Here is a 17,346-nt window from a genome sequence, read left to right as displayed (position 1 = left end):
TTAAGCCTAAATTAATAGTATCCAATTTGCAAATGAATTCCAATTCAGCAGTTTCTCGCTGGAGTCTGGATTTGAAGTTTTTTTGTTTTAAGATAGCGACCTTCATGTCTGTGATCGCGTGACCAGAGAGATTGAAGTGTTCTCCGACTGGTTTATGAATGTTATAATTCTTGACATCTGATTTGTGTCCATTTATTCTTTTACGTAGAGACTGTCCAGTTTGACCAATGTACATGGCAGAGGGGCATTGCTGGCACATGATGGCATATATCACATTGGTGGATGTGCAGGTGAACGAGCCTCTGATAGTGTGGCTGATGTTATTAGGCCCTGTGATGGTGTCCCCTGAATAGATATGTGGGCACAATTGGCAACGTGCTTTGTTGTGTAACCCTTCTGCCCGTCAGAGTTGGCAGCAACAAGGGCCGGGTTCAATATCTAGGGGTTCCATTCCAATAACACAATGCAAACCGGCTCAAGCCCCCACCCAGTGACCTGGGACAAATATATACCACCCCCGCTGGGCGCCTCCAAGAGGCAATACTTCCCCTCTCGCAAGCACATAGTCTGAGTGTAGCAAAAGTCTTTTAATAACAGAGAGAAACAATGTGGCATTATGTTGGGGAAACACCACCAACCGGATTCATAACACAGCCCATGAGCAAAAACAACCCCACCCCAGGCAAATTGGGGTATGCCCTTTTCCCTTTGGTTCTTGAGTCCAGCAACCCCAAAAGTCCAATGCCCCCAAAGTCTCTGTCCCTGGTCAGGGCAGCCCCAGAGTTCGAAAGTTTATCGGTGGAGCTTTTACCTCCCAACCTGGGTGGAAATGGGACGGGGGTAAGAGGCACCTTACATGATCTGAAGCTGACCACCCCATAGCTCCATAGCGGCGCTCCGCTCCGCTCTGCCAGCCGCCCCACAAAACTCCTTCGCACAGCTGCGCTCCGCTCCGCCAGCCGCCCCACGAACTCCTTCGCTCAGCTCCACGGCCCACAAGCAGCTCCTGCCATCCACACACTGCTCCATGTTGAACTGCTTCACCAGCCGTCCCGCAAACTGCTCCACAATATATCTTCAGGCTCCCCCACTACTTAACACAACACTCAGTGATTTCAGCGCTTAGGTGAATTCAGCTTATAGTAGGGGAGCCCCAGTGCTGGTGCACTGTCAGCCCAAAGTGAGCTCAGCAGCCTATAACTAGACTTCTAATGAAATCAAAATTAGCTCTGATATTCCACAGTGGAGAGAGGAGGAAGTGCAATCAGCATGTAAGGCCCTCATCAAGGGGCCCATGCCACCAAGTATTAATACTTGTCCCCAGCCTCTCTCCATTCACACAGTTTTGGAACCCATGACCCTTGCCTAGCGAGTGCTACTTAGATGATGGTGAATCCCTCCATCGTAACAAAAGGCCACGTACAGTTCCAAGCACAGTTCCCATAATCAGGGTAATAACAATTTATTCTTCCTGCCCCAATAACAGAGACACTGGGGATCCCACAGCAGCCAAAGTGACCATTTGGGCAGCTATGGTCTCATTCTAGGCGTGGTGGGTGTGCCTATGCAAATGAGATCGGCCCCTGAAGTTCTTTTCCACAACTTGCCACACCTCACCACCAGATGTCAGGGTGGAGCTCATCCTGACACTGCTTACAGTTGCAAGGATAAGTTCCTGGGTTAGTGGTTCTGTTGTGTGGTATGTGGTTGTTGGTGAGTATTTGCTTCAGGTTGCGGGGCTGTCTGTAGGCAAGGACTGGCCTGTCTCCCAAGATTTGTGAGAGTGTTGGGTCATCCTTTAGGATAGGTTGTAGATCCTTAATAATGCGTTGGAGGGGTTTTAGTTGGGGGCTGAAGGTGACGGCTAGTGGCGTTCTGTTACTTTCTTTGTTAGGCCTGTCCTGTAGTAGGTAACTTCTGGGAACTCTTCTGGCTCTATCAATCTGTTTCTTTACTTCTGCAGGTGGGTATTGTAGTTGTAAGAAAGCTTGACAGAGATCTTGTAGGTGTTTGTCTCTGTCTGAGGGGTTGGAGCAAATGCGGTTGTATCGCAGAGCTTGGCTGTAGACGATGGATCGTGTGGTGTGGTCAGGGTGAAAGCTGGAGGCATGCAGGTAGGAATAGCGGTCAGTAGGTTTCCGGTATAGGGTGGTGTTTATGTGATAAACCAGTCGGAGAACACTTCAATCTCTCTGGTCACGCGATCACAGACATGAAGGTCGCTATCTTAAAACAAAAAAACTTCAAATCCAGACTCCAGCGAGAAACTGCTGAATTGGAATTCATTTGCAAATTGGATACTATTAATTTAGGCTTAAATAGAGACTTGGAGTGGCTAAGTCATTATGCAAGGTAGCCTGTTTCCTCTTGTTTTTTCCTACCCCCCCCCCCCCAGATGTTCTGGTTTAACTTGGATTTTAACTTGAAGAGTGGTCAGTTTGGATGAGCTATTACCAGCAGGAGAGTGAGTTTGTGTGTGTATGGGGGTGGGGGGGATGTGAGAACCTGGATTTGTGCAGGAAATAGCCCAGCTTGATTGTCATGCACATTGTGTAAAGAGTTGTCACTTTGGATGGGCTATCACCAGCAGGAGAGTGAATTTGTGTGGGGGGGTGGAGGGTGAGAAAACCTGGATTTGTGCTGGAAATCACTTTAGATAAGCTATTACCAGCAGGACAGTGGGGTGGGAATAGGTATTGTTTCATATTCTCTGTGTATATATAAAGCCTGCTGCAGTTTCCACGATATGCATCTGAGGAAGTGAGCTGTAGCTCACGAAAGCTTATGCTCTAATAAATTGGTTAGTCTCTAAGGTGCCACAAGTCCTCCTTTTCATCTTAAAGCTGTGGGTCTAGGGACATTAGTTTTCTTACAGGAAGGGGCAACCTGGAAGTTTTGGAGGGGAAGAGAAAGGGAGGGGAAGGGTTAGCTGTGAAAAATCATGAGGTTGAGATGAGATTTTAAAAAATAAATACACGTATGGCTTAGGGTTGCCAACTTTCTAACCGCACAAAACTGAACACGCTTATCCCATCCCCCTGGGCCTCCCCCTGCCACGCCCCTTCTCTGCGGCCCCATCCCCATTCATTCCATCCCCCTCCCTCTGTGCCTCAGTCTCCCCCAGCCTCTCCCGCTCATTTTCACCTGGCTGGGGCAGGGGATTAGGTTGTGGGCTCCAGATGGGGGTGCAGGCACCCGGGTGGGCCAGAAATTACAGGTTCAGGGTGCAGGAGGGGGCTCCGGGCTGGGGCAGGGGTGCGGGGCAGGGTGTAGGTGCAAGCTCCAGGAGGGAGTTTGGGTGTGAGAGGGGGTTCAGGGCTGGGGCAGGGGTGCAGGAGGGGGTGCAGGGTGTGGGCTCTTGGAGGGTGTTTGGGTGAGAGAGGGGGCTCAGGGCTGAGGTGCGGAGCTGCCAGTGTCCCCTTTCGACTGAATGTTCCAGTCAAAAACTGGACACCTGGCAACCCTAGTATGGTTCTGTTGACTGGTCTTTTTTGTTTTTTTGCCCAAAGCCTGTTTTTAAGCCTTAGTAGCTCCCATTTCAAGTTTTTCTTTGCATCCGTGAAGACTACATACTTACTTTTTTTTCCAGAAATGAAAGCCACTGTTCTCATGCACTCACCGGACTCCAAGAGCTGGGGTTTTCCGAAAACACCACTTATTGCAAGACTCAGGATGAAGCTGCGAAAGTCACTGATACTGTGGTGTCAGATCAACACATTATACTGTTACATCAGAATGTCATAAATATGATGTCATCATAATTATTATTTATTATTATTGTATTTGTTTATGATGTGCTAGGTACTTTCCAGACATTCGTAGAATCACAGAAATGTAGGGCTGGACAGGACTTTGAGAGGTCATCAAATCCAGCACAGTGTGCTGAGGCAGGACTAAGTAAACCCAGACTATTATTGACAGGTGTTTCAAACCTCCAGTGATGGAGATTTCACACAGCATCCCCTGAAAGCCTATTCCAGTACTTAATTATCCTTATAGTTAGTAAGATTTTTCTAATATTAACCTAAATCCTCCTTACTTCAGATTAACCCAATTACTTGTACTACCTTCAATGAGACAGGGAGACCAATTAATAATAGTCCTCTGAATAATAGCCCTTATCTTATTTGAAGATTGTTGTGAAGCCCCCCATCTGTCTTCTTTTCTCAAAATGAAACATGCCTAGTTTTTTTTAATCTTTCCTCATAGGTCAGGTGTTCTAAACTTTTTATCATTTTTGTTGCTCTCCTCTAGACCCTCTCAAATTTATACACATCTTTCCTAAAACATGGCCTCCAGAATTGGACACAGTGCTCCAGCTGAGGCCTCACCAGTGCCAAGTAGAGTGGGATAAGTACTTCCTGTGTCTTACATATGGTACGCCTGTTAATACACCCCAGAATGATATTAGCCTTTTCAGCAACTGTATCACATTATAGACTCATATTTAATTTGTGATCCAATATAATCCCCACTCCTGTTCAGCAGTACTATGGACTAGCCAGTCGTCCCGCATTTTGCAGTTTTGCATTTGAAATTTTCTCCCTAAATGTAGTACTTTGCATTTGTCTTTACTGAATTGACTCTTGTTGATTTCAGACCAATTTGTCAATTTCAAGGTCCATTTGAAATTCTAATCCTGTCTTCCAAAGTACTTGCAACCCCTCCTCGCTCAGCTTGGTGACATCTGAAAAATTTTATTAGTGTGCTCTCCATTTCATTAATCAAGTCAGTAGTTAAAATATTGAATAATACTGAACCCAGAACTGACCCCTGCAAGACCTCGCTAGATATGACCCCCCACTTTGACAGTGAACTGTTGATAACTACTTTGTGTACTGTCTTTCAACCAGTTGAGCACTCACCTTATAGTAATTTCATCTAGCACACATTTTCCTAGTTTGCTTAACAAAACGTCATGCGAGACTGCGCCAAACACTAAAATCAAGATATGTCATGTCTACACACTTCCCCCTTATCCAGTAAGCCAGTAATCCTGTCAAAGAAGGAAATTAAGTTGGTTTGTCATGATTTGTTCTTGACAACTACATCTTCGATATTCCTTATAATCCTATTAGCCTCTAGGATTGTTTAATAATTTGTTCCAATTTCTTTCCAGGTATCTAAGTTAGGCAGACTGGTCTACAATTCCCCAGGTTCTCTTTGTTTCCCTTTTTAAAAACTTTTTTTTTTTTTAAATAAGATACGTTTGCCCTTCTCCAGTCCTCTGGGACCTCACCTGTCTTCCATGAGTTCTCAAAGATAACAACTGATAATTGTTTCAATTTCATCAGGCCCTGCTGACTTGAATTCAACTAATTTATCTAAATAGTCTTTAGCCCGTTCTTTCCCTATTTTGGTTTGCATTCATTCCTCATTGTTGTTAATATTAATTGAGTTAAGTACCTGGTCACAATTTACCTTTTTAGTGAAGACTGCAGCAAAATAGGCGTTAAACGCCTCAGTCTTCTTGATGTCATTGGTTATTAGCTCTCCTTCCCCACTAAATAGAGGACCTGCAATTTCCTTTGTCTTTCTCTTGCTCCTAATGTATTTATAGAAACTCTTCTTATGGCCTTTTAAGTCCCTTGCTAGATGTAACTCATTTTGCACCTTTGCCTTTCTGATTTTGTCCCTACACGCTTTTGCTATTCTTTTGTCCTCATCCTTAGCAATTTATTTGTTTCTACTTTTTTAGGGTTCCTTTTAGATTTTCACGTAATCAAAGAGCTCCTGATGGAGCCATATTGGCCTCTTACTAGTCTTCCTATCTTCACATGAGGATAGTTTGCTTTAATATTCTTTCCGAGAAACTGCCAGCTCTCCTGAACTCCTTTTTTCCCTTAGATTCATGAAGGGACAATCCCTGCCCTGAAGACTCAGGACAGACAGACAAGTAGACAGAGGTTAGGAAAAGGGAAACAACAAATAGGGGTTTTAATACAAGTCAACTAGATTCACTGTAGGCATCCTGGGAGAAGTGGGTCTTTCAGAGGACTTAAATGTGAACAGAGTAGGGGACTTGACTTTGCATTGAAGCAAAATATTCAAATACTGTGACAAAACATTAACATGACATTAAATAGTATGTGTGAAAATGTCGTTATGTTGTATCAGGATGTCCTTACCTGTGATACTTGTGGAAAACGTCTTTTGTGCTGTGTCATCATTGTACCACGGTACAGCTTGATGACATTTTGGAGCAACAGAATAACACTGCATCAAAATGCCATCATGCTGTGACACAATATGATGTTATGTCCAAAAAGTGTCACATTGCTTCAGAACATCTTCACACCAAGAGATGGGCTTATGACCTTATGTAAAAAAAGTAGAGAGCTCTGGTTTCATATATTAAGCATAGTGTTGTGATTCTGGGTTCTACACCAGACTATTCCCCTGACTCATTTTGTGAATTTGGTCAATTCAGATACATTGTGCTCCTCAGTTTCCCCATCACTAGTGTGGGTAATGATCTTTACTCACTTTTGTAAAGTGATTGGAAATCCTTAGATGAAATGTGTAATAGAAAAGCAAAATCTTTTTATCCTTATCACAGTAAGCCAGAATGTTATCAGATCTGGCACATGGTGGCATTGTGTCAAAACAGCATCATGTGGACACTAAAATCCATCCTCTCCCCAGAGATGGTACCTCTGGATCATGCTGTGGCACATTGACAGGGTAGTGGGGAAAGAGTGGAAAAGCTTGTCATGCAGCTGCCTCTGCTGCACTTGCTCTGTGAATAAATAAATAACTTAAGTGTTCAGAGATCCCAATCCAATTCTTTTCACCAGCATTAAATCCACTCTTAAAATTGGCTTCTTGGAGGTATGCGGTCCCTCTCCTCCTCCCCGATTGTTTATATTGGTAGCCTTTATTTGTGAGATAAGAATAGCTAAAGAAACAGATTGTGCTATTCTTGACACTGCCCATCTTTCAAATTTCTTGATTTGTTATTGGTTTTGGAAAATAACTTTAGACAATGAAGCATTTTGATTTGTTTGTTACAGTAAGAAAAATAAACTTATCACTAGATACAGACCTGAGCCAGATCAGTGGAACTGAAGCCTGCTAACTCCTTCCCAGAACTTGGTGGAAGTCTGGGTTCATCTCCAGATCTGAACCCAATGCTTCTGTTGAAGAGCAAAACAAACTGGGGATATAGTTATAGATGGATTATTATAGTCAGTCAAGAAGAGACAATGGGCCAAATGCCTGCCTGGTGTAACCCAAATGACTTCAGTGGATTTAAACAATGAATATATTTGGCACATGGACCAGGGTTATAAACTGAGTCATTAAAAGAAAATGTCACAGATGACGATTTTGTTTTTTTACTCTTTGTTTGTACCAATACAACAATATCCAGATCCTGATTGGTGCCGCTAGATGCTATTGTAATAGAAATAGTCAATAATACTAATAATGTAATTAATGATATAATAATAAGTCACTGTTCAAAAGCAAGCAACATCTGAAGAGAATCAGACATAAGTTTTAAACAGTTTGTTTTTTTCATGCCTTGCCATTCTTCTTTGAACCAAATCAGTCTCTCTTATATAACCATGATAATCCCGCAGCAGAATTGAAGTGCAATTTAGGACCATTAAAAACATTAATATTCACTTACTGGCTGCAAAGTCTGTTAGCCAATGTGTTCCACTGTTTCACACAGTGAAAATTTTAAGCATTTACTGCAAAATTATATATCTCATTATACATTGATTACATTAGTGCAGAATTGACATTTAATTACTGCTTTTGGAATTGGGCTGCATTCTGGCTTGGCTGATTTGGGATGGTGGACCTATCTTGTATTGAGTTATCTCCTAATGGAACCCACAAAGAATAGCAAGATTGCTTAAATAACCACATGGGAAATGGGAAGAATGGCTGGGGGTGAGAATAGGGAGGAAGGCCTGGGAATTACTCATCCCCTTTATGTGCACTGACCTGCTCACCTGTGTCATTCATGGAAGCTGAGCGGAAAGGGCTAATTTTTTTCCTTTTGTCAAGACCACATTCTCATTCACTTTCCACTGCAATACTTTAACCAGCAGGACAAGATTTCTAGATTGCAATAAACACCAGCCTCTTCCACTAGAGCTAAAGCAGCCTTCTTGTTAGTTGTTATGATGCTAGGTCTTACATCATCTTAGACAGGGCTCCGATCACAAGAGGGCAACTTAATCACATTCACTAACTTACATGTATGCATACACTTTATATACTTAGCATTCACGTTATGTATATGACTGAAGTTTATTTGTCTAGTATAAGTGTATGGGGCAGGGTTTCACAGTAGCAGTGGGGTTTTGCACAACGTGTCCATTTAATGTTACTTTTCCACTTGCTCTTGTCTGATATTTAATGCAAAAATCTCACTGACTAATATTCTGTTTAACCACAAGGTGGAAGAACTGCTTTACTTATGATGCCATCTTGGTTAACTTGCATGAAATATGCATGCACATTAAGCACATATCGTTATCGTTGTTATTTAATAGTTCTGTTACAGTGGCACCCAGAGGTTCCATTCAGGACCAGAACCCCCTGGTGCTAAATGCTGTACAAACCTAGTCCACCATCCTGCAAGTAGCTCCATGCACATGGATCCCTGTGGCACACAGAGCCCCATTGACTTCAACCAGGCTTCCCATAGGGATCTGTCTGCATGGAGCTCCTTGCAGGACTGGGACCTTAGATACAGACTCTCTAATTAATCAATTGGCTAATATACAAGATTGATCAAATCCAGTGGTAAAAATACTACTCCTGTGGGTTTACAAGTAGCACTGAAAACATTTCCAAGATAAAGTGAGTTTGAGAAACTGCTCTGCTGTTCCTTAGTAGAATAAATAAAAATCTCAAATTCAGAAATGGAAAAAAAAACAAAAAACGCACAAAGCGCTTGCAATCTAAAGAGTTATTTTAATAGAATCTAAGAATTTTAAAGACTTAGGAAAACATTTCTGTGCTTATCGGGTTTTGTGCAAGCATAAAACATAAAATAAAATCCTATATTCACTTGTGAATCTAAGCAAATTGGTGCCCCTTTAATCAAATCAGGGGTCGGCAACCTTTCAGAAGTGGTGTGCTGAGTCTTCATTTATTCACTTTAATTTAAGGTTTCGCATGCCAGTAATACATTTAAACATTTTTAGAAGTCTCTGTAAGTCTATATATTATATAACTAAACTATTGTCTTATGTAAAGTAAACAAGGTTTTAAAATGTTTAAGAAGCTTAATTTAAAATTAAATTAAAATGCTGATCTTACGCCGCCGGCCTGCTCAGCCCGCTGCCAGCCTGGGGTTCCGTTCACTGAGACCGGCAGCGGGCTGAGCGGGGCCTGTGGCCAGGACCCCGGCTGGCAAGGGGCTGGCAGCCAGAACCCCGGGCTGGCAGCCAGAACCCCAGACTGGCAGCGGGCTGAGCGGGGCCGGTGGCCCGGACCCCAGACCGGCAGCGGGCTGAGCAGCTCAATCCGCTGCCACTCAGCCCACTGCCGCTCAGGGGTTCCGTCCGCCGGCTCCTGCCAGCCAGGGTCTCAGCTGCCGGCCCTGCTCAGCCCACAGCCAGTCTGGGATCCCGGCCCTGCCCACATACAGTGGGTACCTACCTTCTCCCTGGTTCTAGCCCATTCTCTTCTTCTCTCTCTGCACTGAGCTGAGGGTGGGAGTGCACTGAGAACAGGGCTGGGGGGGAAGGAGCAGGCTGGGGGTTGGGGTGCAGGGTCTGGCTAGGAGCTAGAATGAGGGAGGGGGCTCAGGGTTGGGGCAGGAGGTTTGGGTGTGGAGTGCTTACCTGGGCAGCTCTCATTTGGTGTGAGGGGTGCAGGTGGGAACGTGGGGAGGGGGGGTGCAGGAGTTGCCATTTGGTGCTCAGGATGGGGGTGGGAATGTGGGGGGTGCAAGAGTCAGGGCATGGAGTGGGGGGGCTGGGGGTGTGTGAGAAGGGTGCAGGAGTCAGGGCAGAGGGCTGGGGGCATGTGTGGGGGTGCTGGAGTCAGGGCTGGGGTCATGGGGCGGTGCAAGGGTCAGGGCAGGAGGCTGGGATGTGTGGCGGGTTCAGGGGTTAGGGCAGAGGACTGGGAGTGTGAGGGGGTAGGGGTCAGGGCAGAAGTCTGGGGGCTGGGGGTGTGTGAGGGGGTGAAGGGGTCAGGGCAGGGGGGTGGGATGTGTGGGGGGTGCAGGGGTCAGGGCAGAGGGCTGGGGGTGTGGGGGATGCAGGAATCAGGGCAGAGGGCTGGGGGGGTGCAAAGGGGATGCAGGTGTCAGAGCAGAGGACTGGAGGTGTGTGGGGAGTGCAGGGGTCAGGGCAGAGGGCTGGGGGGGTGCAAAGGGGATGCAGGTGTCAGGGCAGAGGGCTGGGGGTTTGGGGGATGCAGGAGTCAGGGCAGAGGGCTGGGGGGGTGCAAAGGGGATGCAGGTGTCAGAGCAGAGGGCTGGGGGTGTGTGAGGGGGTGAAGGGGTCAGGGCAGGGGGGTGGGGTGTGTGGGGGGAGTGAAGGGGTCAGGGCAGGGGTCGTGGGGGGGTGCAGGGGTCAGGGCAGAGGGCTGGGTGTGTGTGTGGAAGATAGGGGTCAGGGCAGAGGGCTGGGGGTGTGTGAGGGGGGTGAAGGGGTCAGGGCAGGAGGGTGGAGTGTGTGGGGGGGTGAAGGGGTCAGGGCAGGGGTCGTGGGGGGTGCATGGGTCAGGGCAGAGGGCTGGGTGTGTGTGTGGGTGGTAGTGGTCAGGGCAGAGGGCTGGGGGTGTGAGCTGGGGTCCTGGGGGTGCTTCCAGCCCCCTGCCCAGAGTGGCTCACGGAAGGGGGCTGGAGGAGATATGCCCTGATTCCACCTCCCTTCCCCAAGGCCCCATCCCCACCTCTTCTCTGCCTCCTCCCCAGAGCAGCGAGGGCACTGCGGCTCCGCTTCTCCCTCTCCTCGCAAGGGCCATCAGCGGATCAGCGGCAGGGAGGGAGAGGAGGAGGGGCAGGAACCCAGTACGTTGGGGGAACAGGCCTGGGGGGGACCTTGCCTGCCCTGCAGCAGCAGCTGCAGACCAAACTTCTCCACCCTGCCCCCTCAGCAGGGGATTGGGGGGGGGAGGGAGGCGCAGAGGCGCAGAGAAGAGCTTGCCGGGCTGGGCAGGATTTTTAATGGCACACTGCTGCCTGCCAGGGTCCCGGCCGCAGGCCCCACTCAGCCTGCTCCGCCCTGGGTTCAGCATTGGGCTGAGCGGGGCTGGCGGCTGGGACCCGTCAGGCAGCAGCATGCCATTAAAAATCGGCTCGCTTGCCGTCTTTGACACATGTGCCATAGGTTGCCAACCCCTGAACCAAATGGAGGATGAAATCCTGACCCCATTGAAGTCAATGGCAAAAATCCCAATGACTTCAATGGGGCCAGAATTTCACCTGGAGTCTTTTGTCGGGAGATGCTCTTCCCCAGCCTACATATGAATCTTGAAGGTGTGTTGACAAATATGTTCATAGATGCCAAAAAAAAAGGTAAACCATGACAGCTTCTTAATAAACCTGCAGTGGGAGATTCATTTACAGAGTAATTACATGGTAAATATAGTCAACGGAGACACATCACGTAAAATGGAGTACTAGTCTTTCTCTCCCCCAAGATACACACAAACTAAAACATTTTCAGGGACTAAGTCATCTGGGTGCTTAATGAAGGAGGTAATTTTTAAATTTAATTTCCCTATAGCCCATCTGATTGCCAATTGAAGCGACTACATGCTAAATGATAGTACTTTCAATTTCTATGGGATATGGTATTATCTTTACTTCCTGCAGGAAACAGAAATAAACCTGAGATGCAAAATTTGGATGCAGATTTCAAACAGCGCAAAGTGCCTGGGAGATATCAATCTGGGGGTGGGTGCCAAAATTTTCAAACTTGGGTGTGTAAACTGTGGCACCTAAATCCAAATTTAGGTGTAATGGCCCTACAGATTTTAAAAATAATTGGTTTTGTTTTCCCTTCAGGCCTGAGTCTGATATTTTAGTGAGCAGAGGAATTTCCAATATCATCACCAGGACATGAGAGCTTAGCCCCATGACCCTGTGTAACTGTGCATCAGATGTCTTGAATTCTGGACTACATTTACGACTCAGACTTCTATTTCTCCAATTTTATCACCAAGGCTCCTGGCACTTCACTATCCTGCATGTACTCAGTGCTTAATTTGTGCCAGGGCTGAGCCCCAGCACCTCTGGACTTGCTGCATCAGTTATGAATGTAAAAAAAATTGTTTGCACCCCGGCCCCGCTTTCATTGTAACTTAAGCTCTGCAGGTACTTATGCTGCGACTCACGTAATAATTTATGAATGATACTTTATAATACTATATTTTTGTTCAGCTATGTTCTTATCTGGCAATATTACAACTCTACTCTTTTATAAGGTGGTCAATTACCTGGCTCTCATTACAATACATCCCTTTTAATAATATATGCCTTGTTCACATATAAGACCAAAGGCAAAATCCTGATCCCACTGAAGTCAGTGACAAAATTCCCATTGACTTCAACAGGGCCAAGATTTTGTCCGGAATCTTCAAATATGGCCTGCAGATTATATGCACACACTCATTGGGGTAACAATTCTAGAACAATTTTTAACAAAAGAAATCTCTGTAATAAACCACACATTTATTTGCTAAAATGCACTCACAGAGGATACATTATAACCAAATTATGCTGATCACCTGAGGCCATGCAGAAATTCCCCCCCGTCAAATAAAAACTCAATTAGGTGCATTATGGTGCAGGGATGGGGCGGAGATGAGGGAGGTTTGCATCTTTCTCTAAAGCGTCTGGTTCCTCCCACTGTCAGCAACAGGATTCCATGACAGCACCTGACATATCAGTCATCGTGAACCAACAGGCTATGACGGGGTGGGCAGACTACGGCCCGTGGGCCGGATCCGGCCCATCAGGGCTTTGGATCTGGCCCGCGGGATTGCCACCCCCTGTGGCACCACAGGCCCTGCGCTGCTCCCAGAAGCGGCCAGCACCACGTCCCTGCGGCCCCTGGGGGATGGGGGACAGAGGGCTCCACACGCTGCCCTCGCCTGTGGGTACCTCCCTAGCAGGCTAGGGCACCACGCGGAGCACTCTGTCTCCCCGCCCCCCGGGGCCGCAGGGACGTGGTGCTGGCCACTTCCGGGAGCGGCATGTGCAGGGCCAGGGCAGGGAGCCAGGGTGCCTGCCCTGGTGCACGCTGTTACCACCCTGGAGCTGCTCCAGGAAAGTGGCGCCGGGCCAGAGCCCGCACCCTGAACCCCTCCTGCACCCCGCACCCCCTCCTGTACCCCAACCCCCTGCCCGGAACCCCTCCTGCACCCCGCACCCCTCCTGTACCCCAAACCCCGCCACACCCCTCCTGCACCCCAACCCTCTGCCCTGAGCCCCCTGCCGCACTCCTCCTGCAATCCCAAACCCCCTGCTGCACCTCTCCTGCACCTCAACCCCTTGCCCTGAGCCCCCTGCCGCACTCCTCCTGCACCCCGCACCCCACCTACACGCCACACCCCTCCTACCACACCTCTCCTGTACCTCAACCCCCTGCCCTGAGCCCCCTGCCACACCCCACACTCCTTCTGCACCCCAACCCCCTGCCCTGAGCCCCCTGCCAGACCCCGCACTCCTTCTGCACCCCAACCCCCTGCCCTGAGCCCCCTGCCGCACCCCGTACCCCTCCTGCACCCCAACCCCCTGCTGCACTCCTTCTACACCCCAACCCTCTGCCCTGAGCCCCCTGCCACACCTCACACCCCTCCTGCACCCTAACCCCCTGCCCTGAGCTCCCTTGTATACCTACACCCCTCCTGCGCCCCAGCCCCTTGCCCTGAGCCCCTTCCTGCACACTGCACCCCCTCCCACACACTGCATCCCCTCCCACACCTCAACCCCCTGCCCCAGCCCTACATTCATGGCCCTGCATGCAATTTCCCCACCCAGATGTGACACTTGGGCCAAAAAGTTTGCCCACCCCTGGGCTATGACAAAAAATGTCAGTCGTGAACCAGCGGGCTAATATTTCAAGAAGATTATAAAGCCCAAAGAATGGTACCAATAACTGCAGGGAGGGATGTGTTTTGCTCTACTTCTGACCAAAGCAGGTCTGAGTTATTTTAAAACACCCAAATTCTTGAATTGGCTACAGCTTTACGTATGTTCTCTTTGATTTCAAAAAAACATTTGCTTCTTACAGTCACCATAACAACTTTGTGTGCATAAAGAAATACAAGAAAACTTTCTTTCCTTTAGAGAAATCTCCTTTTTCATTGGCTTACTTGACTCATTTTATTGTGGCCTTTCTGAGTGGATTTTGTAAAGGATGATAGGCCTCAAGTTCAAATCCACATCAGGCACTTTCAGTACAACACTCCCAAGGATTGAAATTCATTTATATTTTTATTTTCAGAGCGATGGCCCAGGACCAGTCCTTGTAAAAAATGTACTGGTCTTGAAAACATTTGTACCGGTCTTCCCTAAGTGTTTGTAGCCCTGGCAGGTCACAAGATTCATGTCATTCTGATTATCTTGTTCTCCAAATACACTTAATTCCTAAAGTGACTTTAGTAACTGCTGTCTTGAAATCATCAAGCACCAGAAATCATTGCTTCATGCTTTTTCAGAGCCTGGAATCCAGTTAATGGTATAAAGCATTAATCTTTACCTCTGACATTTCTTGAGATATCAGCTAAAATCCATTTTGTGCTTAAAACACACACGTTTGGAATTGAAATTGGGAGAGGGCAAAGCAAGAAGGTAATAGGAATGATGTGACTTCAAGGGCAGATGGTTTTCAAGATATTGGACATGAAATTATAACTGATCTCTTCAGTCCAGCAGGTTTATTTTGACATTGGGCCAGGACTGAATATAAAACTAGAACTTGGACCAGGGCCTACAGCCCCTTAACCTTTTGTCCATCAAACCTGTGTTCGGGCATGAATCTCAAAAACCCAGGCATTCAATTCCATGTGCATAATTACATACTTAATTTGTACATGAAGTTACTGCTGTTGTGCACATAAACCGGGTATCTGTGCACACAGCCATTTGTGTGTCCAACTATGCTTGCAGTTGTAATAATTTTGCATGCAAATTAAGCATGCAATTGCATGTATACGTTTGTGTACATACAGTACTTGAAAAGCAGGCTCTGTATGTAAAATTACATTGTTGATCCTTAAAGTAAGCCACCAATTCAGTGTCCTGTTTATCCTATGGATCTTTGCATCTTACAAAGTAGTTCCTTCAATCTTGCACTTCTTGTCTCATGACAATATTAACATTTAAATCAAAAGTGTCTGGAAATCATTCTTTTAGCAACCGTGCTCTTTTGATTTGGAATTCTGCATAGTAGTAGAAATTCATCAAGCAAATTCCCTCTCTGGTTTTAAAACCAAAGCTGAAACTGGACCTGTTTTATTTGGTACAGAATGAATGAGCTTTGATGTGATTTGATTTTTATCATATTTCATTTGAACTTTTACATCTCCCAGGGACCCTTGTGAGCAAAAACCTTCATAAATAAAAATTGTATTGAATTTCCAATCTCTGTCTGACTCTTAAAAGTTATTTGATAATTTTTTGACCATGAAATCTTATCTCCATAATACACCAATATGCGGAAGGTGACTGCAGATGTTTAGTAATGGAGCTAGATGTCTCTGTAGGGTTTTTCTAATGGGTTTTCCGTTCCCTTATTAAAATAGGGGATAGGTTGTATTACTAACCCATAAACAGTTCTTTTGCATCCTGACTCGTGGGCAAGCCCTGAGATGCTATTGATATTTCCATTATTCCCTGACTTCAGTTTTGCTTTGAATGGTTTTGTTAACATCAAATTAATAGTAAGGTGTTTAATTGACATCCCCCCAAAAGCTGCTATAATTTAAGTAGAGCAGATGGTGTTCGTAGTCGCTTAGTAGACTTAGGCGATTAGAATTTTTATACTGACTCCTTAAGAAGTTGGGTGCCTCTGCCTTAGAAATGATTCTTCTGGTAATTTTTGGTGGAACAGTGACTTCCAGCAACTGGTTAGGTTAATCACAGGCATGTATTCCAGACGGATATCCCACGAAATATCTTAACACTTGCTTTCCTACTTAAAATTCATATTGTGGATGCAGATTAAGTATAAATTTCTCACCAAGTCTGGTCCATTTTTTAAGTCACCTTTTAATGCCTGCTTATTTCCATATCTCAGAGTGGGCTCCTCTGAGTGCCAATGGACTTACAACATAGGTCTGACCATGCTCCCACAGCAGTCAATGGCAAAAATCCTACCGATTTCAGCTGGAACTGGATCAAGTCCCCAGAGTGGTATCCTTCCGACTTGTGGTATAGAATGGATTATGCCCCTCTGATGCCTAACCAGAAATATAATTTAAAGGTGGTCTAACCAACATTTACTTTGGAGTCATATTTGGAAAGATTTATTTTCCTGTTGCTGCTAGAGATCAGCTAAGCAAATAAATCAGAATCTAGACGTTGATCTATACAATTTCACAGGAGCACAAGAATGTTAAAAATCCTCCTTGAACTCAAAAGAGCTAGGACACTGGCCAATTGAATGTTCAGGAAACAAGTCTGCTGTGTCCCCAGAAAAGTTAACACTCTGAGTTTTACAGACATTATCAAGTGGCGGAGAGATTTTCATGGTACGTTTTTAGTACTGTGGCTTTTTTGAACTTTTTTGCCCTCCAACAGTTAAGGGATTCAGCTGTTCAGGGAAAATATCAAGTTTCTTGGCACAATAAGTATTATTTAGTGCACTAGATGACTGTTCCAAGCTGCATTACTTCACATAGGAGGACACTCATTCAATTTTTAAATAAGTATTTTAACACAGAAGGTTATATCATATATCAGATATGAATAGTGGGAAGGAGCTTTCAACACCATGGCCTTGTGCCTGTTCTCCTTGGTATCCTGGTATGAGAACATGGGCATGCCAACAAATGGCAAAATACTTAAGCTATTAACGTGCAAATCACTGAAGAACCCAGGCTCTTGTGCATGTGTTGCCTTTGCCTATTTGCCTCCATAAGGCATTCCAGAGAATGAGACTTACAGGTCCAAATTCAGAGTGAGGTGCATGCTGCTATGTGTCAGTCTGCCTTACACTCCCTCACCAACACATACATGACGGTAAGGGAATTTAAGTCAGTGTAACTGAAGAACTGGAAGGTATAAGTCACATCCTCCTGTTAGTTGCTTTTCTTGCTACATTCTTCTCTTCTAGCACGTGAGTGAAACCGTTTGAGACTCTTTTACACTCAGCTACCTGCAGCAGGCACAATTCAGAGGTGATGGGTGAGGACAGAAAG

Source organism: Lepidochelys olivacea, assembly GCF_965140295.1.
Source record: "Lepidochelys olivacea isolate rLepOli2 genome assembly, chromosome: 7".
Lineage (NCBI taxonomy): Eukaryota > Metazoa > Chordata > Testudines > Cheloniidae > Lepidochelys > Lepidochelys olivacea.
This window is presented reverse-complemented; position numbering follows the sequence as displayed.